A 25,404-nucleotide genomic window follows, 5' to 3' on the forward strand; every position below is an offset into this window, starting at 1 on the left:
AGATAAACGTTCAAGCATTTTATCGATAAAAGGAAGTGGAAAATGATCTTTTCTTGTGGCGTCATTAAGCTTCCGGTAGTCACTGCAAACTCGCTAGCCTGTGATAGTCCTCATTGGTATTAGCTAGGGGTGTTCTTCGGGTTCTTTTTTCGGGTTTCAGGTTTTTTGGGTCGGGTTATTCAGGTTTCAAAGTTTTAAATCTTGACCCGAAACCCAACCCAAATCTCTCACGGATTTTTCGGGTTTGGGTAATTCGGGTTCGGGTTTTTTTGGGTTGAGTTAATCGGGTTTGGAGTATCCAAGAAAAAAAACACAAAACCAAAAAAAAATTAAAAGCTAAAATACTAAAATTAAAACACCATATTATTCTTTGTTTATAACACATATAATCAAATAATAAACTAATCCAACTTGATAAAACAATACAAAAGAGGAGTAAAACTAACTCGAACCATAATCATATTCAATCGGGCATGATTTGGTTGTTTTATTACGGTTTCTATTAGGAATAAATGGAATTCATAAATTAATAATAAGCAATCGATCCATAATAGTTAGAATGACAACCTTCGATTCGAGCCAGATTTCGATAACTTTGGTGATTAAGAATTAGCCTATTATACATAAAAATATATTTAATTTCAAAACTAAAAGTTTATTCGGGTTTTTCGGGTTGACCCAAATCTTATAAATCAAACCCGAGAACCAACCCAAATTACTTCGGTTCGGGTTCGGGTTAGTCTTTTCTCGGGTTCGGGTTCTTCGAGTCGGGTTAGTTCGGGTTCTGGTACGGGTTTTTTCGGGTTGGGTTTCGGGTTTCGGGTAAAAGTGACAGCCCTAGTATTAGCTCGTCTTTCTCAATCATTACAACTGTCATTCCTCCATTATTAGGTACTATTTGAAGTGGATTAACCCAAGGTGAATCTGAGATTCGGTAGATTAACCCGTCATCAAGGAGTTTGATTACTTCCTTCTTCACCACATCTTGCATGTTGGGATTGAGACGTCTTTGATGTTGGACCACGGGTTTGTATTCTTCCTCCATGAGGATTTTGTGAGTACAAAAGGAAGGATTGATGCCCTTGATATCCATGATCTTCCATGTGATAACATTCTTATGGTACTTAAGAACCTTAAGAAGTTCGTCTTTCTCTTCTTTAGAAAGGTGAGATGAAATAATTACTGGGAGTTGAGAGTCTTTTTCCAAAAAGGCATATTTGAGATGGTTTGGTAGTTCTTTCAACTCTAAGGCTGGTGGTTCTTCGATTAATGGTTTTGATTTTTCATTGCATTCGGTGATCTCACGTACTACTTCTGACGGGTTGGATTCTTGATTTTTATTGATAGTATTGAGATTTTCATTTTCTGAAACGGGTTTGCTGATAATGTAAGTTAAGATTAGTGTCTCTAGTGTGTTATTGGTGGAAGATTTCCGCACATAGCAACTCATGACATAATTGATGATGTCGACAAAATATAATGTGTTATCGTGATGCTGAGGATGTTGCATAGATTTTCTTATGTCAAAAGTGATAGCCTCGTCATTGACCTTGAGAGTGAGTTTGTTGGTACAAACATTAATAATAGCCTTCATAATGGCTAAAAGGGGTCTTCCTAGAACCAGATGTACACTTTTGTCTTCTTCTATGTCTAGAATTACAAAATCTATTGGGAAAACAAATTTGTCAATTTTGACAAGCATGTTTTCAACAGTGTTCCGAGGATATTTAACGGATCGATCAGCTAACTGAAGGCTCATGCTGGTGGGCTTTGGTTCTCCTTTCCCTAGTTTTGCAAAAACCGCATAAGGCATTTAGTTAATACTAGCTCCTAGGTTGGCCAGGACATTGCTAACAGACAAATTTCCTATAAGACAAAGGATAGTAAAGCTCCCTGTATCGGTCATTTTCGGTGGTAGCTTGTTTTGGAGGACAGCTGAGCATTCTTCACTTAGGATGACATGCGAGAGCTCCTCCAGCTTCCTTTTGTTGGTCAGTACTTCTTTGAGAAACTTTGCATATTTTGGCATTTGAGCAATGGCTTCGACGGAAGGGATGTTGGTGTGGATTTGTTTGAAAAGTTTTAAAAACTTCCCGTACTGAGCTTCCAATCTCTCATGTTTCAACCGTCCATGGTATGGATTAGGTGGAACATAAGTTCGGATTGGTTCCTTAGGTTGTACGGTGCTTGTTGGAACTAGTATTTCTTGCGTTTTCTCAAGAGACTCCTTCTCCATAACTGGTTCTGAAGTTGGTGAGGCAACAGTGGTTGTACCACTTCTTAATGTAACAGCGTTAGCTGTTGCATTTGTGTTGCTTGGAAGAGTGCCAGGTGGTCTTTCAGACAATTGTCCGGCAATATGTCCGATCTAAGTTTCTAGATTCTACAATGATGCTTGTTGAATTTTTAGGTAAGCTTCATGTTTAAATAATACTCCGTTGATATCAACAACTATTGAGTCGGCCTTCTTTTCTTCTTCATTCACCTTGGTCATGATTTGGATCAACATTTCTTCAATTTTGGAGTAGCTTGGATTTTGATGGCTACTGGAACTCTTTTCTTGGAATTGTGGTTTAGGCTGAAAGGATTGGTTCATCGGTCTCTTTTCAAATCCGGACAGAGTTTGAGTATTACCTCCGTCCTTCCAACTGAAATTTGAGTGGTTTCTCCAACTTGGATTGTAATTGTTGCTGAAAGCGTTGTTCTGTCGGGCAATGAAGTCAACTTCTTCCATAGCCATAACGTCTTGTTTGCAGTCATTTGTCTAATGAGTTCTCCATAGGTGTCACATATGATTTTGGTTTTTGATAATTCGGCTTGCAGTTCTTCGAATTTTTTAGAGAGTGGTTCAAGTTGTGCGGTAACAAGAGTGTTGGAATCGACATGGTGCATTCCTTTTATGTGTTGGTGTAGATCTTGGTGGGTTATAAGCGAAACTCTTCTTTGCTGCCTTTTTCATGATTTCAAATGCTTCGTTAGGTGATTTGGATCCCAGGTCTCCACCGGCGACTTGGTCGATGGCGTGTTTGTTTTGACTAGATTGTGCGTCAAAGAAAGTTTGTACTTGTAACCATACGCTCAGTCCATGATGTGGGATTCTTCTCAGAAGACTTTTGTATCTTTCCCATGCTGCGTGTAACGATTCATCATCACCGGTCTGGAATCCGGTAATGCTGGCTCGGTATTTGGCAGTTTTATCAGGCGGAAAGTATGTGAGGAGAAACTGTTCAACCATCTGGTCCCAGTTGGTGATGGAACCAACAGGAAGAGATTCTATCCATTCTAAGGCTTGACCCCTTAGAGAGAAAGGATATAGTTTGACTTTGATCTGATCTTCTAAGCAGCTTTGAATTTTAAACTTTCTGCAGATTCGTAAGAATCGAGATATATGAGAAAGAGGGTCTTCGTCTAGGAGACCATGAAATTGAACTGAGTGTTCCACCATATGATTGGTGCTTGATTTGATTTCGAAATGTTCGGTGATACCGGGTGGAGCCACTCTATTACCGTAGCCTTCAAGAGTTTGCTTGGCATATTGGCTCGTGTTTGGTTCATTGTTTTGGCCCTCCATCATTTCAATGGTTTGATTTTCTCCTGACGTCGTAGCGTCTACTGACTCGTCTTTGATTGTTTCAGCAGTTTCTACAGTCTTTTTACGTGCTCATCCATGAAAAAGTCGCCCCGGTTCAGAAATTGGATAAACAAGCTCAGTTCGGAATGAAGAGGACATACATGGGACTAAATCGAAGTTAAACTATTAAACTACAGGTTAGTTTTAGTTAAGCTAATTTAGGCTAAGCTATTTAAAAACTAAACTAAGGTATAAGTTAATTAAGCTAAAGTAAATGTTAGTTAAATAAAAGTAAGGGTTAGGCTAGCCTTAAAAATTCTAATCTAATAGTCAGTAAAAAGAAAATAAAATAAAAGCTAAAACTTATATAGTAATAAACAATGATTAAATTAAAACTTGGACCGGTTTTAAAAACGTATCGTGTCCCCGGCAATGGTGCCAAAAACTTGATGTTTGTTGTGCGTGCGGTTAAAAATTTAAAGGATTGGAGATTTAGCTTTTGCACAAGATCGTGTTTTAAATTTATAAATGTGATTTCTACTAAGACTAAACAAACACAAAATAGGCAAGTGTACCTATCGTTTATATAGAATAGTATTGGTAAGAATCAGGCATCAATCCGTGGACACAAATGTGTCTAATAATGAATCTTCGTTTCGGTTTAATCGTAGAATTTAAACATTTAGGGGTTGATTTCAAACTTTTTATAAAATAGATATACTTATATATATAATATATAGGCGAGAAGAAGAGAAATTCTGAATGAGTAATTCAATTATATGAAGGTTACCATCTAAGATCAAGAATCCATTCCATTATTCCTTGATGATTATTAAATAAACAGGCGATAAACTTGCCTTAATAATATATGATAGAATAGTTCCTCATTTCTAAGTGAATATATTCTTTGACATAAAAGTAAGTAGTATACGTATTTTCAAGTCCATCCTATGCTTAATATCATACTACCACAAGAATGTCAATTTAAGTAGACAAGTAGTTTGGTAAAGTAGAACGATTACGATTAACTTCGATTTCTCAAATACCAATCCTAAAAACTTCGGGTGATTGTAGTTAACTTACACAACCTCCCCTTGGTTGATTTAATTAGATTATGGTTACACATTCAATTAACATATGATTTCTTTAACTAGCATGATAATCTAAGCAATCGTGTTAAAAATGTTAATTTAGAATTCTCAAGACAAGTGAAATAGATCATAACCTATATCTCATCATTTCTAAGTACAATATAAAGATCCATGTTTTATCTTGAGGAATATATCAAGGTATTCTTTTAACCATTTCTAGTCTCGAAAAACATGAATGATTGTTAATCATCAACCTTGATGTATTGAGTTAAAGTAATAAAACATTTCTTCATCAAAGGATAATTGCAACATTACCATGTACTTTACTAAACTATGTCACATGTTCAACATAATCATCAAGTAAAACAAAGCTTCTTCATAGATGTTAGATGGTAACAGGAGTTTAGCTCATAATGAGCATAGTTATAACATTAAAAGAGATGAGGATAACAAACACATGATCAAACTAGAACAATCTAACCAAATGTTGGATGAATGGATGATGATGATGATGATGGATGATGGTAACCTCCAAGCCTTCAAACTCTTCACAAGATCATTAATATGAGTGTAATGTGAGTATTTTTATAAGAGAAACCCGTATGAAACTTTTCTTCAAGCACACTTGATCAAGGTAGTATGCTCCTCTATTTATAGGCAGTCTGGAGAGGCAGGTACGGCCCCGTTCTTCATGAGGCACGCCCTCGTGTCCAGCTGTCCTCTCGCATTTAATGCTTTGTTAGATCATACATGCTGACTCACCATGGGGGCATCCTTCCTGAGGCACGGCCCCGTGCTTTTAGTGATCTGTTATATTTCTTTTTGTTTTTTCTGAAAAGTGACCATGGCCCCATGCTTCATGAGGCACGGCCCCGTGCCTGAATGTCCAGTAATTTGTCTTTTCTTAAAGATTTTTGTCTTTTCTTACATCTAGAGGTATCGGGCATGTCTAAGGGGCATGGGGGCGCGTTCAGGTGTTTTCTTGGGATTTCTTTTGTTTTTCTTTGGCTTTTCGCTTGTTTCTTCGTTTAAGGCTTTGGTTTACCTGAAAATACATTTTAATGTGATAAGAAGCTATTTGAGCTATATTATTTGATAGAAGTTGCAGTTTTTAGAGTTTAATTGATGCTAAAAGACGCATAGTTTTATATACATCAGCTGCCTACTGTCGCCGCCCGAGACCGCCGCTACAGTTGCCGGAAAACTGAAACAATTGCCGTAAAAATGCCATTTTTGTTGTTACGGTTTTTCTGATAAAAACCGGACTTCCCGACCTCTGATCGAAGATCTGATTGGTGTAATTCTTCATTTATATGCCATGAACATTCATTTAAAATTTGAGACCGGCCCGACAGTTAGAGCTCCGGGAAAAATTGTGTCTTTGGTGGGAATTTTCTCAAAAATGGGAATTGAAGGAGTGTGTGTTTGAAGGTGTAGGCTAGGTGTAGAGATGGATGGAAATGGAAAGGATTAGGGTTTAAGGGGTATTTATACACCCTTAAGCCCATGGACCTTAGTCTGATCTTTACTTTTTGGGCATATTTAATTCCATCTTTAAAGCCTACTTAACCTTTCATTTTTATTATTTTATTAATTCTCTACTAACTCAAGTTTCTCCACCTCCTCTATATGGCGATTTGTTCTTTTGATAAACAATGACTAACAAACTCGCCTTCTTCAACTTCATCTGGATTCACCTAACTTTGTATAACACCAGCCTCGTCAACAAACATAACAGCCTTCACTTTCAATTTTTTGACTGGATATGCTTTAGTTGAGCTCTTGTGAGCTAGAAACTCCTTACCAAATGACTCAAGTTGAGAAAACGAAGGACCGGATGTTGAAGTATCTTGTTGTTTATCAAATTTTGTTGCACGGGATTATCATCATCATCTTTGTCTTTCATCTTCTTAATAAAGTTGTAGCCTCAGATCATGATGTTCTTAGATTTTCTCCCCTTGAGAAGCCACAAGAGCCTTCAAATCTTTGTTCTCCTTATAAAAAAGTTTCATTCCTTGAACCATCTTTACCTATTCAGTCCACATCTTATCATGGTGTGATCGATCGACATTCAACTGAGTAACTTAGAGATAAACTAGATTCAATAATTAAACCATTTTTTTAACTGATGAGCTAGTGAAACCAATAGGAATAGGGAGAAAAGCCCCTTAAGGTCCATGTAAATCTCAACAGTGGTGTAGGAGATCCAACAGTACAAGTTTCCACTGTTGTTGAAGAAAGACTAGTTATAGGAGGAGAGATTTGAGTAGTAAATTTTTTAAGAGTTGTCCATAGGATCAAAGATAGACGACGATTAATAGAAGTAATTGTAACAAGTGTAAGAATTGGAGTGGCTTACCCAGCAGCAGTAGGAGCAGTAGTAGTAGCAGTAGTAGTAGCAGTAGAAGTAGCAGTAGCAGTAGCAGTAGCAGTAGCAGTAGCAGTAGCAGTAGCAGTAGCAGTAGCAGTAGCAGCAACAATAGCAGTAGTTGCAGTAGCAGTAGCAGCAGTAGAAGTAGCAGTACGAGTAGCAGGAGAGGGAGCAGGAGTAGGAGCAGGAGTAGCAGTAGTAGTAGTAGTAGCAGTAGCAGCAGTAGCAGTAGCAGTAACAATAGCAGTCACAACCGTTGTCAGCCTTTATCTTTTGGGAACCGGTTGAGAAACACTTCTTGGAATATTAGGGATTGTAGGGTCAGGGTTTTTAGAAATAACTACCCCTTTTCTTCTATTCTTTGACTTGATTTTAGTCGGTGTCTCTACCATCAAGGCTTTCCCTTTTTATATCTACCACCATCACCACCATCATTACCACTAGTAGCAACACCAACACCAACACCTTCATCATCAGAATCTGAATCATCATATCGTCATCGATCATTTGGTGGATCAACATAGTTTGGATTACTCAGACGCTCAATCAATCTCTTGTATCATTTTTTTCCGGATGAATAACAATCACATCATTAATAGCGGTCGGGTCTTTGGGAAAACTAGGCAGCAACTCGTTAATGCTTCTCTACAAGAACCTTATATACATCAGGTGCTTGTCTTTCTTGTTCGTGCAATTCTCCTTCATATGGAAAAATATCATCAATGAGAAGTGGAAGGGCTTATTGGGAAATTGTTCCATTCTCTTAGGATCATCAGTGTATGATTCATACACTTACAAAGAAGGTTAACACGGTTAACATCTAGCAACTCATCCACTCGCTTGACTTAATCAGTGAAGGAATATTCATTTGATAACATTAAACAAATGAACACTCATCCACATGATACTGATCAACGAATGATATCCATTCACTGAATCATCCATCCGCACAACATAGGATCTTCAACAACATGAGCTACTTGATTACGAGTACAAACACCCATATTAAAATCACCACTAATAATCTCTTGGGGATGATATGAATGTATACAAAGTTTAGAATGCTCAGGAACTTCAAGGTTGTCTTGCAGGTTAGTGAGATTAGAATCATCCTCTTGTTATGTTAAAAGAATGGAAGATTCACCTCGAACAACCTCATTAATCTCTTGATCTTCAATAAGTGGTTCTGAGGTCGAATCTTCATAGTCGGAAATATTATCAAAACAATCACATAACACTTCTAAAGAATCAATTAGATCAGGTAATGCAGTAGAATGAACATGTGAAGAAGAACTTGAAGGGTGAAGAACTTCATTTTCCAAATAAGCAAACACCAAGTCTTAATTTAGTACCTCAACCAAATGAGTCAATGAGTTAAACAACCTATCATAATTGAACATTCAATCAGGTCCCTTCCCAGTGGAAGGTGTGATGTACCTTTGACAATCAACATGGTCTGCTCTTCGATACACCTGGAAGAAATATTAAAAACCTTTTTTTAGGTGAAGCATAGCCAAGAAAATAACCTTCGAGAGCTTTTTCTTCAAAGTTTCTCGCGTCACATTTCAACATTGTGCAAGGACACCCGAAAGGCTCTAAGCACTGAAGGTTCGGCTTACGGTTGTTGAGAACTTCATAACTTATCTTCTTGTACATCTTAACTATGAGAACTCGATTAAGTGTGTATAAGGTGGTGTTAACAGCCTCATTCTAGAATTGAACGGGCAACTTTGAATCTACAAGCATGGTTCTAGCCGGTTCAATGATAGTTCAATTCTTCCTTTCAGCAACTCCATTCTGATGGGGCACATAAAGAGCACTATAGTCATGATGATTACCCTTTTTGGATACAAAAAAACCCAGGATGCTATTCTTGAATTTCGTTCCTTTATCACTTCAAATTCTTCACAATATCAATGTGTAAAGTGATTCGATCTTAGTGATGAGTTGTTGAACCAAATCTGTAGTTTGATACTTCTTGCTCATGAACATCACCTATGAATATCTTGGATAATCAAAAGTACCGACTAAACAATAAAACATCCCCCAACACTTGCTCGATTGACTGGACTAAATAATCCATATGAAGACGTTCCAGTGGAGTGTTGATAGAGTTTATCAACTTTATTGGATGAGATTTCTTCTATTGCTTTCCTCTTTTGCACGAGATACAACAATCGGTCATATGGAAACCCTTGAGAGTAACACCTTCAACCAAAACATTCTTTTCCAAATTATTCATCGTGCGAAGGTGAATGTGACTCATTCTTCTGTATCATAGGTCACTCCTTCTCGGTAGCTTTCAAGATAAAACATGTTGATGTTGAAGAAGAAGAAGTTGTGGGTGCCATATCAAGTAATAGATGTCACCGATCGAGGTGATCTCATGAAAACCATGTCTTCAGGAATAACAAAGCAGGGCTTAAATATTATGCATTCGGTATCAATGAATAAGTTTGTAAACTTCTTGTCACAGATCTGCAAAACACTTAGCAGATTATGATCAACCATATCATAGAAATTCACCTTCTTGAACGTAATCTTTCCATTGGACACTTGACCCTTCTTGATGACATGTCCAATATTGTTACCAGCAAAGGCAACATAACCTCCTTGAATATTTTTCACTTCGGTTAAGAGAATAAGAATGTTGGTTATCTAGTGAGAGCATCCACTATTCACAGTTCATATTTTATCATTAATACATTTGGATGAACTCTACACATGTAAATGAAAAAGATTAATTTGAAGAGGTAACCCATGCCTCAGTCTTGAGTTTAACCTCAGTTACCTTTTTGATAACAAAACCTTTTGATTTCCATGTTTGTAAATTATCAAAATGAAACACAATTGTTTTTCTTATTTTTCTTGGCATGCTGATGTAACTTCTTGAACTGTCTAAAAGTTAAACTTGCCTTAGATTTTTTAACCAGTTTTAGAACATCACAAGTTCCATCAGATGCAACAACAAGTTTCTTATTTGGACCTCTTATTTGATTTTGTTACAAACAGGTTTAACCAACTCAACCTTTTTTTCGTTGGTGTCATTCACAAACTTTGTTGACTCACATGTTGATCTAACCACACTCTAAGGTTCCTTATCTTCAGCAACAACCTTTTGATTCACATATGAATCAACTTGAAACAGTTTTCTTCTCAAAATAGTTTTAATCAAGGTTGGTTAAACCACGTTTAAAATTTTTGAAGTTTTCGTTACCCTAGTTTCACAGTTTATTATTGTGACACCCGAAATTTTTAGGTTAACCTTGTTAACTAAACTCAATAATCTTTGTTACCTCAGTTAGGAAACATGCATGCATGCATTGCATGTGTCGCGTGAACATAAACTTGAGTATGTCCACGTACATTGGTGGTCTAACAAGAATAATAAGTTACAAATGATAATGACAGAACAAAATTTAAGTGTATAAGGTGTTGTGCATTTATAGGTGAACTTTACTTACTTTATGTGCTACATGTTGCAGCGTGTTATGTGACCACGTTATGTGCCTATGTCTAGTGAGTAGATGTTATAATATGTATCACTTGTCACTCTTATATAAGATTTAAAGTTAATATAAGTCAATTTATGTGTATTAAAAGAAAATTCCATTGAATGTGGCATTTATGCATTTTTTTATGATGAAAATTATGACAACATAAGTTATAAGAATCTTGGACAACCTTTTTCTTTTTTTTTCCTACCTTTCCTTGCCCAAAATATACAATACCGGCACAGACTTGGTTTACTTTTTCTGTTAAGAACCCACACACATATACTTTTTTTTGGAGTTGGATCAAGAACTACCTGTGAAAACATGAATAAAATCATACATTCGTTAATCTAGGATCTAATCTTTGATAAAAGTGATTTAGATAAATTATGGTTAGTATGTGTTTGGTGAGATCAATTGGACAGAGTTTGACATCAATTCGATAAACAAGAATCAGATTCATTAATCATAATATAATTTACAACATATTTATAATGACGAGTGTGTTGCTAACAATCCAGTGAAAGGACTGTTATTCGCTACACCATTCGCTAACATACTAGCGAATGGCCTTCTAAAAAACATAACTCATACGCTGGATACTCCAGCGTATTGACCAATACACCCCAAACCCCTTTCGCTAAACATACTTAGTGAATCGTCAGCAATAAGTTACTACTTTCGTCCCTATACTACTACACGAAGACCAAATACTTGCAAACAAAGACATAGATGACAAATCACGTATCAACAAACTCCCCCTCATCTCATGCTTTGTTTTTTTATCTTTTTAAGAACCGTTTGGTCTTCCAGTCATCCTCACAAGATTCCAGAGGCGAAACAAGTTCTAACAACCCTCTAAATTTGCATCGCAACTCATTATCTTTGTTGTAAGCCCACCTTATTTGGTTCTTGAATAACATGTAAATATCAGCTTCAGACAGGTTCACGAGCCACATCGGATCAAAAATCTTATAAACTTCACATCATCCCATGCTCCAAGAACAATCAAAGCCTCGCCAGTCTTATCATCATAATACCACCTGCTAAATTCATTATGAAAGTTATATGGCATCACTTTCAAAGGTATCTTCTTCATAGTAAGAGGCGGCTTCACTTATAACACAAGTTTTCTCATCAATTTCATCAAATCTTTGCGGCTAAAAAAACTTAAAACCATGATTGACTTTATATACTAAGTGGCTATGAAACCACCTTAGTAGCTCTACATTCCCATGGTTTATAAACGGACGGCTGGCCAATATACGAACATCCCACCAAGGAATGGAGAGAATGCCAGTGAATCTTACAAAATACTGCATACCATTCTCCCACTTGATAATACAGACTTTCAACTCGGGCTCATACATCCAGGAGACAATATCACTCTTTACCATACTAATAAACCTATTCATCTAATTCTCTGATACCTTAGACTTGGCTCGGAGATAGTATTGTTGTTGAGCAAATCTAACCGTTCCCAACCATTTGTTAAGCTTTCTAGAATTGTAGTTAAAAAATTAGACTATCCTTTTGGCTCGGGCTTGGACACTTCAGATTCTTTTTCCTTTTCAAACTTCTCTTTCACAATCCTTTCGTCGACCTGTTTAAAGTGTCTAGTAGTAAAAAATGGAATCGCCTAATCAGTGTTGTTCTTTGTATACATATTGGGTTATTCCTCGGCAGTTACGTCCTCCATCTCCACATCATCATAGTAAGTGTTATTAGATGGAATATTTTTATTAACACCCACACCCATCTCATCCTCCACTTCTATATCTTCCCTCCTCTCCACCTCATCTACATCCTCTTTATTCATGGCAAACAACATGGAGATTTGTTCCTTCGATAAAAGTGTTCAACAAACTCACCTTCTTCTATTTCATCTACATTAACCTGACTCTGCACCACCAATGCCTCATCAATGAACATTATTTTCTTGACTTTAAGCATGCTGACATGTTATTCTTCAATCGAACTCTTGAACTCTACCATTTCCTTCCTATTTGACTCCCCCTAAGTAGGTGATGGACCAGATGTTGAGGCACCTAGTTGCTTATCAAACTTAATGCTTTAGGATCATCATCATGATCTTTACTTTTTATCTTCATCAATTTGTCTTCTTTGCACTAAAGCTGCAAAATCAGATTCCTTTGCTCCTTTATTTTCTCCCCGTGAGAACAACCAAGATTCTCAACACCGCATTTTCTATGTGTAATATTTTCATGCCCTCAATAACTCTGACTTTATATGCTCGCATGCCATCTTGATACATATGATCAACATTATTTGATTCACTTGAAGATGCAGCCAGGTTGAGCAAATAGTACATTTGTTGTTGAACCGACATGCTGGCAAAGCTGGTTGGAATAGGCATCAAAACTCCTTGGGGTCGGTTGAAGTTCTAAACAGGAGTGGGAATCCCAACGATTCCAACTGACATCGTGGGTGTTGTAGCAGATTCTAGAATTCTTTGAGAAATAGGAGTCGAAATCTGTTGGAGACTCGGTTGAGTATTAGAACTGAAACGTGTATATGTAGAAGCAGTTGTCACAAAAGTAACAATCGGAGTCTCGGAGAACTAGAACGAACTTTTTCTTGCCTTCATTGTCATTTTGGTGTCGGAGGAGTGACATCATGAGGTACAACAGGTTCAGGGGACTCAATAATTACCACATATGAACTCCTCCTTTTTGGCTTCTTTTTCTTAGGCTCTTATACTACAAGAGCCTTACCCTTTGCTTTTCTCCTTGTTTGATCATCATCATTGTCATCATCATCACCATCAAAACCCGCATCATCATCTTCTTTCTCCAAATCAGAATCATCATGTATTCAGTTGTCAATTGGTGGCAGTTGATAATCGGATTGATCAAATAACCGATCAATCGATTCTGTGGTTGCTTGATCTCATTAGTATTTCCTCTATAAACTAGAATCTTCTTCATCATTTCTTCATTCATCGGCTTTATAAAGATCGCATCATTCAGGTTTCATGGGTCTTTTGGCAAATTCGGCAGCAGTTTTTATATCATTTGGAGAAAATGAGGACACATCAGAGACTTCTCTTGTTTGCTTGTACAATTCTCCTTCATGTGATAAAACATTATCTCTGAAAAATTGTAAGGCTTGTTCAGCACCAACGTCACCATTGCTGATTGTAGCATATTTCTACACTTATCAAGCCCCGCAAGTCTTCCGCCAATGCAATGAATCAGCATGTGCATCAGATACTTGGACCGCTCACACATATGGTTTCGTTGAACAGTGAGTTGTTCAAGTTCCCATCATATCTCAACCTTTTGAACAACCCCTGAATTAACTCCTTTTCAAAACTGTACACATAGTTGTCATTGTCGATAAATAGCTGTTGGGCCTAGTTTATGTGGTTTGTACTTAGTTTACTTGTATTGGCCTTGGGTAAGGGTTGTTATGTATACCAAGAACACCTTATTGAGTTTTGGCCGTCTACCAGTTGTTAGACGAGCAAGTATTGTAAGTGTTTAAGCACCCGATGTATCTTAATATACGTGTGTTTTGAAGCAATCTCGTTATTACGTTCTTGTGTTTACTTGTGTTCTTGATTCACCAAGTGTTGGCATTCCGCACCAATACTTGTTTATTGATATCATAATTGTAGTGATCCAGATTCGGGACTTACAATTGGTATCAGAGCCTTAGAACTTATTCAGGCTCGTTATTGTGATATCAAATATTCATGAATAGCATCTTTAGGTGGTGTTTCCGGCGAGGTACTGTTCGGAGAAGGAAGATAGCTACTGGTTTGGTCTAGATCCACTTTGTTTGGAAATAATTTGAATCCCATAAAACCAGAGATTAGATTGTTACCAAATTTACTTGGTCAAACCTGTTTCTGGGTGTTTTCGGCAGATCTTCAGGGTTTTCTGTCTATAACACTGTTCTCGGCCTCCTTGTTCTCGGCCAAACATTGTTCTCGGCTTCCTTGTCATCACTGTTATCGGCCACTGGTAGTTCTCGGTCAAGGCTGGTCAGCATATTGGGTTTTTGGTCAACTGATTGGTCAACTTTGATTGTTCTCGGTCATGGCTGGTCAACATTTTGGGTTATCGGTCAAAGCTTTGTCTACCTGGCTTTTCTCGGTCAAGCTTAGTATTATACTGAGTTCTCGGTCTGACTCGGTTGACCAGTGTGATATTGTTCTCAGCTCAGTTAACTGTTGGGCCTATTTGATTTGAACTTGGGCTTTCTATCTGGACTTTAAGTAACCTTTGGACATTAAGTATCAATTGGACCTTAAAAACATTACCTAATCTAATCTCAATGGCCCAACTAACTAATGGTAGTAACTCAGCCCACTCTTCACTTCATCAAGTACTTGATTCCATCATGGGGACTGCCACTCGCATACCCCGGCTCTTATCTCATGAGGGATTCAGTGAATGGAAATTTCGTTTTGAGCACTATGCCGAAAGATTCCAAAATTTGGAAAAGTATTGTGAGGGGACCTCAAAGGATCACTTATCAAAGGGATGGCTCTGACGAAGTTCTTGTTAAACCAGTTGCACAATATGATGATGATGATTTTTCTAAAGTTGAGGAAGATGAAAAGGCTCTCTCCACTCTAACCATGGCACCCTCACCAGAGATTGCCCTTCAGTTTAGAGAACTTCAATCTGCTAAAGAGTTGTGGGAGGCATTGGTAGAAGTTTATGAAGGAAATGAAGACATGAAGTGAAGTCTCCAAGATCTGCTGCGACAGAAGTTCAATATGTTTAATAATGTCTTGGGAGAAACGTTGGAATCCCAACTTCAAAGATTTAATCATGTCTTGTTACTGAAATGAGATCAGCAGGAATCTATCTTCAAAACTCATAAATCAACAACAAGCTGGTGAACTCATTGCCAAAAAGTTGGGACATGAATGTTGCGGTTATTAAAAAGACTAAGGACCTCAACAGAATGGGTATGAGTGAGATGATAGCCACCATTAAAGCTTGTGATATGGATGATAAGAAACGTGTAATAAACCATGCAAGTTCTTATAGTGCGGTCGGATACAATGTTGCCTCCAACAGTGCTCTTATGTCTCAAGACAGTTTTTCATTGTTCAAAGCCAACCAACAGCCACCTCAGAGTAAACTTTAAGATGTTTTCATCTACTCGAGGTCAATCATCATCATTATCCACCCCATCCCAACCAGTTTTCTTCACCAAGTCTGGTCAGTCTTCTAATGATACTGGAAAACCTGCTCACACGACCAGTCAGAACTTCAATCAGATTCCCACTATAACAAAAGAGACTCAAGAGAATATCGCTCTAATGGCGGGATTCATGAACTGCTATAATGCATTTTTTGCTAGAGACTTGGTTCAACCAGCGGTTGCTGCTGAATTAGATCAGATTCACCCTGATGATGTTGAAGAGATGGACATCTCGTGGCAAATTGCCATGGCAGTTTTTCGTGAGAAGAAGTTCACTAAGAGGACGGGTAGAAATAATTGGAATATTCTGAATAATCAAAAAGTGGGTTTCAACAAGGATACTCTTAGGTGCTACAACTGTCACGAGCCGGGTCACTTTGGTCAAGAATGTACTAATCCAACGAAGGATGGAAATACGGAAAGGGCTTTGGTTCCTGTTGGAAATGCCAGAGGTGAGGTTGGAGGTAATTCTAGTAATGGTAAAAGGGATATGGTTGCTCAACAGTTTTTTTGGGAAGATCAGATGGCTGCACACAATATTGGAAACCAGACTGCAAACTTTGCCAATGTTGAAGACACTGGAGAAGAAGACGTTACTGAGGAGAAGATCAAGGAGCTTCAGTTTGCATATATGACGTTCACTTCACCGAATTCATCTGAGGTAAGTTTCAAACCATGCTCTTTAAATTGTGTTGAAAAAATAGAAATATATAAGCTTCACAATGATAGCTTGACTAGAGATATGGAGAGAATAAAATCAGAAAATTTTAAACTTAAGAAAAACGAAAAGGGCTTTCTAGATAAAATAGAATCACAAAAGAAGTATATTTCTAAGCTTAAATCTGATTTTAGCATAAAAAGTTGTCATCACCTAGATGCCAAAAAAGAAATTGCTGAGTTAACTGCTAAACTGGAAGCCTCCAAGAAAGAAATCTTGAATCTAACTAGTAAGATTGAAAAGGCTGAACTTGATTTTAAAAAATTTGATGGTTCCAGTAATGTAGTTAACTCAATGATTGAGAACCAGTTGTGGTGGAAAGAAAATGAAGGTGAGGAAATAGGATACAGTCAAGTTCCCCCACTTTACAACCATAACTATGTCCCTACCCCTGTCACCAAAGAACAGGAAGAAAAGATAAAGGATATGAAGTATGGTAAACAAAATAAAGGTGACGAAACCAGTTATGTGAACACTAGTCCATCTACTTCAAATATGACCGATTCTAATGTATCTACTTCATGTGCAGAAAAAGTAATTGTGAAGGAGTGGACTGATGAGGATGACGACCTCTGTTTTGAATTTAATAATGATTTTGCTTCTGATGTTTCTTTAAAACTTCCTGTTTTGAATTTTGTTATTTCGACTATTTGTGTAGGCTCTGCTTTAAAGAGCAAGGATTCTTGTGTGGTTGATTCAGTTGAAACTTTCGATTCTAATAATGTGGTTTCGAATAAAATTAAAAACAAAAAAACATCCAACAAATATGTCACACCCTCAAAATCCACTAACGGAGTTTTACCGTCAGAATGTGTGAACTAACAGGATCGGAATCATTAGTTATAATCAAACCATAAAACAAAGTTTCAAAACCATGAAAACGTTTACGAGAAATTAAATGCGGAAGCGTAAAAACCATAGAAACCAATGTTGCATCACGCAGGACGACTTAAAACCCAATGATAACAGTTTAAAATAAGTTTGCATAATTAAAAGTGTTTCAAGCAATGCATGATCCTAAACCGCGCCCCCGCCTCGGCTACCTGAGAATAACATACTAAAAGTGTCAACACAAGGTTGGTGAGTTCACAAGTTTATATAAAATAAAGCGTTTAGTGTTTTGCGTTCAGCGTTTTGCGTTACAGCGTTTTGCGTTACCAGATAGTGTTATGTCAATTATATATCTATAGGTAGCTAGCCTATAAAACAAGTATCACTAAGTGTTCGACACCGAAGCTGACTGTTTATCATTTGCCTTGCCACCAGGTCTATCCCGACCATGGTATGTGTTTAGCCAAGATTACACCCACTCGACCTCCAGTCGAGTTTAGCGTTGGGTGGGGTTTGTCAAACCCAGTAGTACTACTCAACAATGACTCGCTATTATCCAATATTAAACGGTTCGATGTGAATGAAGGACTTTAGTTATTGCGTTTGCCACTTAGTCTTTACAAGTGATATATAATCTATATTAACAAAATCTTAAATGCGTTTCGGAGTATGTTATCTCCCCCAAGTGAAAAACGTTTAAAAAGTTTAAAAGGGGAAAGTGAAACTCACTGTTTGCGAAGTATTCCCAAAATAATTCACCAAGATGCGCATCACAGAAAAACTCTCTCTAGCGTTCTAAAACAACAAAGAGATTTTTCTAAGTGTTGGAATATTATCGAGTCTCTAGACCCGGCACATAACACCTATGCACACAACATGTTTCGTGTTTCGTTTGTGAATCGTGTGTGACTTTAACAAGTGTAGTTGTGATACGTTACATGTGTAAGCAATTATTTACGTGTCATGTATTCATAATGTACATCACTAGCAATTACTCCCCGTAAGGGCAATTTGGTCAACACATAACAATTAACTAGCAATTATTCCCAATGAGGGCAATTTGGTCAAATCATGACAATCAATTAGCAATCACGTTGTTTCATGCAACTTTCACAAAGCTCAGCAACTAGTTTCTTAACGACATAATTCTACTTGAAAAACTAGTCTATCCCACTGATCATAGCATCACAATTAATTTACCAAAAATCATCACAAAAGCATATATGTCTTAGGTTTCCAGAACATATTTTATTATATTTTTATTCCACATAGATTTTTCATAATGATCAAAACATTACAGCAAACTCATAACAGTCAAATTCATGCGCAACAGAATGTTATTTGAAATTCCCGTTAAACGAAAAATCCAATAAATGCAAGACCACTTGGGTTAGGTTCCTAACTCAATAAGTCAACTTCCAGAAGTGGAACCAACCCAATTAGTCTCGTAGTTCATGAGATGTAATATTTACAAAACAACCTAACAGCAGGTCTAACAACTCAGCTTTGCACAACGTTTTTGTAAAATCATAAAAGTTAACTTTTACACATCCAAAAATTGCAAATTTATATTCTTTAGAAACTAGACTCAACCTAGTTTACTGTAGTATCAATAATCTCAACCAATTTTCACATTTACACCTCGTTACAGTCAATTAAACATCAATAACACAATTTGTCCAGAAACTGTTTGCATCCAAACTCAACATATTAACTATCTACGGACCATCATTCATTCATATAACACTCTAGACTCCATAATCACTATCCATGCACATCAATTACACATTACATACATGATTAGGGTTTTTGTTTGAACTCAAATCAAAGACACAAGCAATTAACATGTAACAATATCCAATCTAGTTATCAAATCAACAACAATCATATGAATTACATACACACATAAATCGGCCTCTAGGGTTTTCAATTAACCCATTAAACATCGAAATTAAGTATAAAGGATGCATAGGATAGTCGTTTATACCTTCCTAGCACCTTAATCTTCAATCAAAGGCTTGAAATCATGGTTGTATGTGTGTGTATGAGTGGCGGCAGCCAAGGGAGCCAAGGGAAGTAGGTCCGATCGGGATTGTGTGGGGAGAGAAAGAATAAGTTAGGGTTTATTATTATTATTATTTATAATAATACTATGTTACACTTTGGCCCCTCCACTTCTAAGTATTACTTATCTAGCTTAAACTAACTTATTTACATCTTGAGTTAGTGTTTATAACGATGTTATCACACAACACATATGTCTAACACATAATTATCACATAATTACTGTTTTGACGTTTTTCGTTTATTCACCAATTGTTTGCGTCAACTCGTTTGCGTTTCGGTGTAATTCCCGAAAGACTACACATGTAGTAAGTGTTAAGCGTCATTTAAACCCTAGTTTAAATGTAATGAGGTGTGCGTTATAGATTCAGTGATCTTAAGTTTGAATTGACGGAGTTGAGTTAACGGAGTTAACCTGAAATTGACGATTGTCACAAAATATGTTGCACCTAAGTTTGTCAAGGAGGGATGCTCTAATGACAAACTAGGTGATAAATTAAAAGGCGAGAACAGGAATTCTCGCAAATGTAAGCAGACTGGTACACACAACCAGTCCAGACAAGGAGTTGCCCAAAATGATTTTTTTATAAAATGTCAAACGTGCTTTAATTGTGGCACTCCTGGTCACATTGCCAGAAATTGTCCACATTGTTCATATGTTCCTTATTATGGATTATATCAAAGGAATATGCCCTAAATGCCTCATAATGTGTTTGGGCAAGGATTAAGGCATTATTGGGCTAATTCCTTTGACGATGATTGGAACCGTAACAAATCTGGCAGGTTTAGCCCTCATCAGACCAAACCTAACATGTCTAAAAGAAAGGTCAGAAAATATGTCTCGAGCTCTAATTCTAACACAAGCATTAAGTCTAGACCGAAACAGGAGAAAAAGGCTGATTCGCCTCCTTCCACATCCAAAACTCCGGAGGTTACGACAACCATACGCACGTATAACTCCAAGTCATACAGACACAGATGGTTGCCTAAATCTCCGGTGAAAGTTTCTACAAAATCTATTTTTGATGATCAAAAGGATATGTCATGGAAATCCGTGACAACTGTAGATGAATCAGGGTTTCCCAGTGTAAGTATTTACTGGGTACCAAAAACTAATTAATCCCGCGTTTCGTACAGGGACAGCTATGGAGGATTATCATCAGACCTTGGTATGTTGATAGTGGCTGTTCCAGGCACATGACAGGAGACATTACCCAATTACACGACATTAAAACCTTTAACAGTGAGTATGTGTCCTTTGCGGGATGAGAAAAGGGAAAGATCACTCAGAAGGGTACTGTAAGTAACGGTGTTCTAAAATTTAAAAATGTCAACTTTGTTCCCGAATTGAAGCACAGTTTGCTGAGCGTGTCACAAATCTGTGACAAATATTTTTCAACTCATTTTACTAAGAAAGAGTGTTTGATTTCGAAGCCTGGTATAATTATACCAGAAGACGGGATTCTTGTTCGATCACAACGAAAAGATAATGCTTATGTGATCGACATGAACAAAAATGTTTCTGACGAAATAACCTGCTTGTTTTCAAAAGTGTCAGAACATAATGCAATGCTTTGGCATCGTCAGCTAGGTCATGCTAATACTAAAAATCTGAATCTTGTTGCTAAAAATAATTTGGTTTGTGGTTTACCAATCAAAGATTTTGTGACTATTGAAAAATGTGTAGCTTACGCTTTGGGAAAACATCATCGAAAGTCTCACAAGCCAAAGTTAATTAATACTATATCTTCCGTTCTTCAATTACTCCATATGGACCTTTTTGGACCAGTTCATGTTTTGAGTCTTTCTCGTAGCTCTTTTTGTCTTGTTATTACTGATGACACTCACGTTTTACATGGGTATTTTTCTTGTCAAATAAGAGTGAAACTGCAGATTTAATCAAGAAGTTCGTGATACTCATGGAGAACCAACTGAATCTAAAGCTGAAAGGAATTCGTTGTGACAATGGAGCGGAATTCAACAATGCTTCATTGAATCATTTCTGTTCAGAAAAGGGAGTACTTCGTCATTATAGTGCCGTTCGAACACCACAAAAAAACGGTGTAGCTGAAAGAAGAAATAGAACTCTTATCGAGGCAGCAAGGACCATGTTGTGTGACTCTAAAATGCCTTTGTTCTTCTGGGCAGAGGCCATCAATACAGCATGTTATGTTCAGAATCGGGTTATTATCAACAAGTCAAAAATGAAGACTCCATACGAGATTGTTTATGGTCACAAACCCACCGCCGCACACTTCAGAGCGTTTGGTTGTCCATGCACACTGCTGAATCTTGAGTCTACTCCAAAGTTCGGGGTCGCGGCTGATGAGTGCTATTTTGTTGGTTACGCCGGTAATACACCCTACAGTGTCTACAACAAGTCAACAAAACAGATTATTGAATCCTATGAGGTTCGTTTGTTAGAAGAAAATGAGACAGACGCTCGTGTTGGTCCTGATGGTTATTTGATTACAACGAATTCTTCAAACCATTCAACGTATTTCCAGTCATCAACACAGAGTCTCCAAGTGGTCCCACAGTGGATGTTACGAAAGATAGTTCACAGACACTGTCACACATTCTCCGGTACTGGATGATGACGTTGCTGACTTAAGTAATGATTCACCTACAACTGACACTCAGCCCAAGGAATCTTCAGAAATCGATTGTTCGCTGAATACGTCCGAAGATACTGCTGTTGTTGAGGGGGAGAGTTCCGTCCATCAGATATTCGGGAGCACACTGTTTCCTGATGCCATTCCAGATGAATACGTTGTCGGTACTTCGTACTCCCACAGTACGGTGACAACTGGCTGGAAGAACCCCCTTACTGATTCTGATGAGAACGTGACAAATCTTCAACCTAAAAATGATGTCTCCGATCATATAATTCCGTCGAGAATCCAGAAGAACCATCCGATCGAAAATATCATAGGTCCCATTGAAGCAGGTATGTCCACCAGAAGTCAAACTGGACACATAAACAGTTGTATGTTTTCCTATTTCATTTCTCAAATTGAGCCAAAGAATGTTAAGATGGTTCTTCAAGGACCTAGTTGGGTTGATTCTATGCATGAAGAATTGAATCAGTTTGATAAGTTAAAGGTTTGGAGATTCGCTAAACTGCTTAGAGGAAAGAAAACTCTCGATACAGGATGGGTTTTCAGAAACAAGCAAGATAACACCGGGATTATTGTTCGAAATAAGGCACGACTGGTAGTCCGTGGGTTTCGTCAGGTTGAGGGGTTAGATACACAGAGGTCTATGCTCCATTGGCTAGACTAGAGGCAATTAGAATTTTTCTAGCCTATGCATCATATATGGGGTTTACAGTATATCAGATGGATGTCAAGACCGCGTTTTTGTATGTTGAGGTCAAAGAGGAGATTTATGTTGATCAGCTACCGGGGTTTGTTGATTCTAAGAAACCAAATCATGTCTACAAGCTAGACAAGGCATTGTGCGGGCTACATCAGGCTCCTCGAGCGTGGTATGCTACACTGACCGCGCATCTTCTTGACCATGACTACAAGCGTGGAACCATCGATTAAACATTGTTCCAGAAAACTGTCGGAAAAGATTTGATTCTGGTCTAGATCTATGTCGATGATATCATTTTTGGATCCACCAGTGCTGAGTTGTGCTAAGAATTTGAGGGTGTAATGAAGAAAATATTTTAAATGAGTTCGTTAGGTGAAATGACAACGTTTCTGGGGCTACATGTTCGCCAAAGCTCCACAGGAATTATACTGCATCAAGGAAAGTATGTTGAAGATATGTTGGCAAAGTTTAAACTTCAAGATTCCAAGAGTGCTAACACTCCCATGGCAGAAAGACCGCTACTATCATTTGATCCTGAAGGGAGTCCCGTAGATCAAACGTATTATCGATCGATGATCGGGTCTCTGATGTACCTCACAGCCAGTCGTCCTGACATCATGTTTGCAGTCTGCCAATGTGCTTGTTTCCAGGCTCCCTAAACTCTGTCATTTAATTGCTGTTAAACGTATTTTTAGATATCTGAAGGGACAACCAAAGTTAGGTCTTTGGTATCCCAAACAATCAGAAATTGATCTTTATGCTTTTGCTGATAGCAATTATGGTGGAGATGACATTGAAAGGAAATTCACGTCAGCCGGTTGTCAGTTCTTAGGAGATCGTCTCATTTCTTGGAAGTGTAAGAAACAACAAACAGTGTCCACCTCGACCACCGAAGCAGAGTATGTTGCTGCATCTGCTTGTTTCTCTCACGTTATCAGGATGCAAAACCAGTTGGTGGATTACGGTTTGGAATTCTTGACACTCCTATTTTCTGTAATAATGATGCGGCCATTGCAATTGTGAAAAACCCTGTTTAACACTCTAAAACCAAGCACATTGATATTAAAATTCATTTTATTCGTGACTGTTTCGATCGAAAATTGATTCATCTTGAACAAGTCCACACTGAAAACAATGTGGCGGACTTATTTACAAAACCGGTCGGATCAACAAAATTTAATGTGCTTGTGGGTTTTCTTAAATGCTTCGTTTCAAGGATTGAGTCTTTTGGGATATAAATTTGTACATAGTTTGTTGTTTTTGCACAAATTTAGGGGGAGAAAAATCAAAAAGACAAAAATAGTGTGTGCGTTTTTATTATTAAAAAACAAAAAGACAAAAATAGTGTGTGGGCGCTTCAAAAGTCATTCTCGCTTAAAATTATGTCGGTTGCTCAAGTTTGAAGGACATATACTTTTATATGGTTGGTCCGGTGCTCTACTTGTAGTTTCACAGGATAGCCATTTACCTAACGACTGAAAGCACCCGGGGCGACTATGATGTGTTTCGAATTCTCTCACTTATAATTATGTCGGTAACTCTGAGCTGGAAGGACATGTGTTCTCATGCACGTTTGGTCCGGTTAACCACTTGTGGTTATAATGGATAGCCATTCACCTGAAAGCTTAAAGTGACCGGGGTGACTGAATTCCTAACACGTGTGTTTTTATTCAACTCCCTGGGAAGTGATATTATTATTCAGTTAACGGATTTTTAGAAGCTTTAAAATTTTTCAAAATGATAATTGATCTAACCTTTGGAAAGTGATAGATAAATTGTTTCTGTGTGTCTAACGGGTGAAGTTATCAAGCTTAAAAGGCTCTAGAACAGTCATTGATGTGTATGGTAGCTTTCCATGATGCGTAAAAGATAAAGTGATATAAACTAAATTTGCTAAACTTAATGTGGAGAGTCATTTTGAAGACATGTGCATGTCTCCAGACACATCTCTCCGAATGATAGGCAGAAAAGCAATACCCAGTCATACACGAGCCCGTTAGTGTCATGATAACCAAAAATATTGTATTATATTTTTCAAAAAAAACAATTGAAGAGATTTCTCTTATTCTATTTATTTATTCTATCAAAATTTTTGTTTTAAAAGGCTTAAAGGTTCAAACTAGAGCTACAGATATAGGGGCACAAAAATAAGTCCTGTCATATCTCGAATGAAAGGCCTGTAAGTCCGGATGGCTTGTAAGTCCAACGCTCAACCTTAAAGCTTAAAATGTTTACTATCTATAAAATCTTTATAAAATCTATAAAATGTTTACTACCTTAAAGCTCAAATTGGGGTGATCTGGTGAAAGCCAAATACGCTTTGAGAAGAGATATGAGGTATCACAAGTCCATGAGTGATGTCCATCTAAGTCTTATGCCGAATTGAACCTTAATCATATCACTGATGCAATGAAAATCATGCTAAGTATGTTATACCTGCTATCAACCTGTCTCTTTATGTCATAATAACGCTGAACATGAATCCTTGTGACAGCCTCTTAAACGATATGATTCCATGTTCAGATCTTTTCATAAAAGAGCAGAGTTTTTACTAAAACTGAAATTTGATCCCGACTTTATAAATTCAAGGTAGTTATTGTGTATATTAATGTGGTTTTATTTTTGTTTTGGTTCGTGGTTACCTTTATCTTCTTTTGTCTAGTCTATTTTATTTATTTTTTATCTCGGAACTACTATCCTCTAAACGTCTGTGTAAACCGAGCTTATTTTGAAAATTGGGCTTCGAAAACTTTTGGGTC

The sequence above is a fragment of the Bidens hawaiensis genome, unplaced genomic scaffold, assembly GCF_021521415.1.
Source record: "Bidens hawaiensis isolate Kalapana, Puna unplaced genomic scaffold, B.hawaiensis_p1.1 tig00008501_1, whole genome shotgun sequence".
Lineage (NCBI taxonomy): Eukaryota > Viridiplantae > Streptophyta > Magnoliopsida > Asterales > Asteraceae > Bidens > Bidens hawaiensis.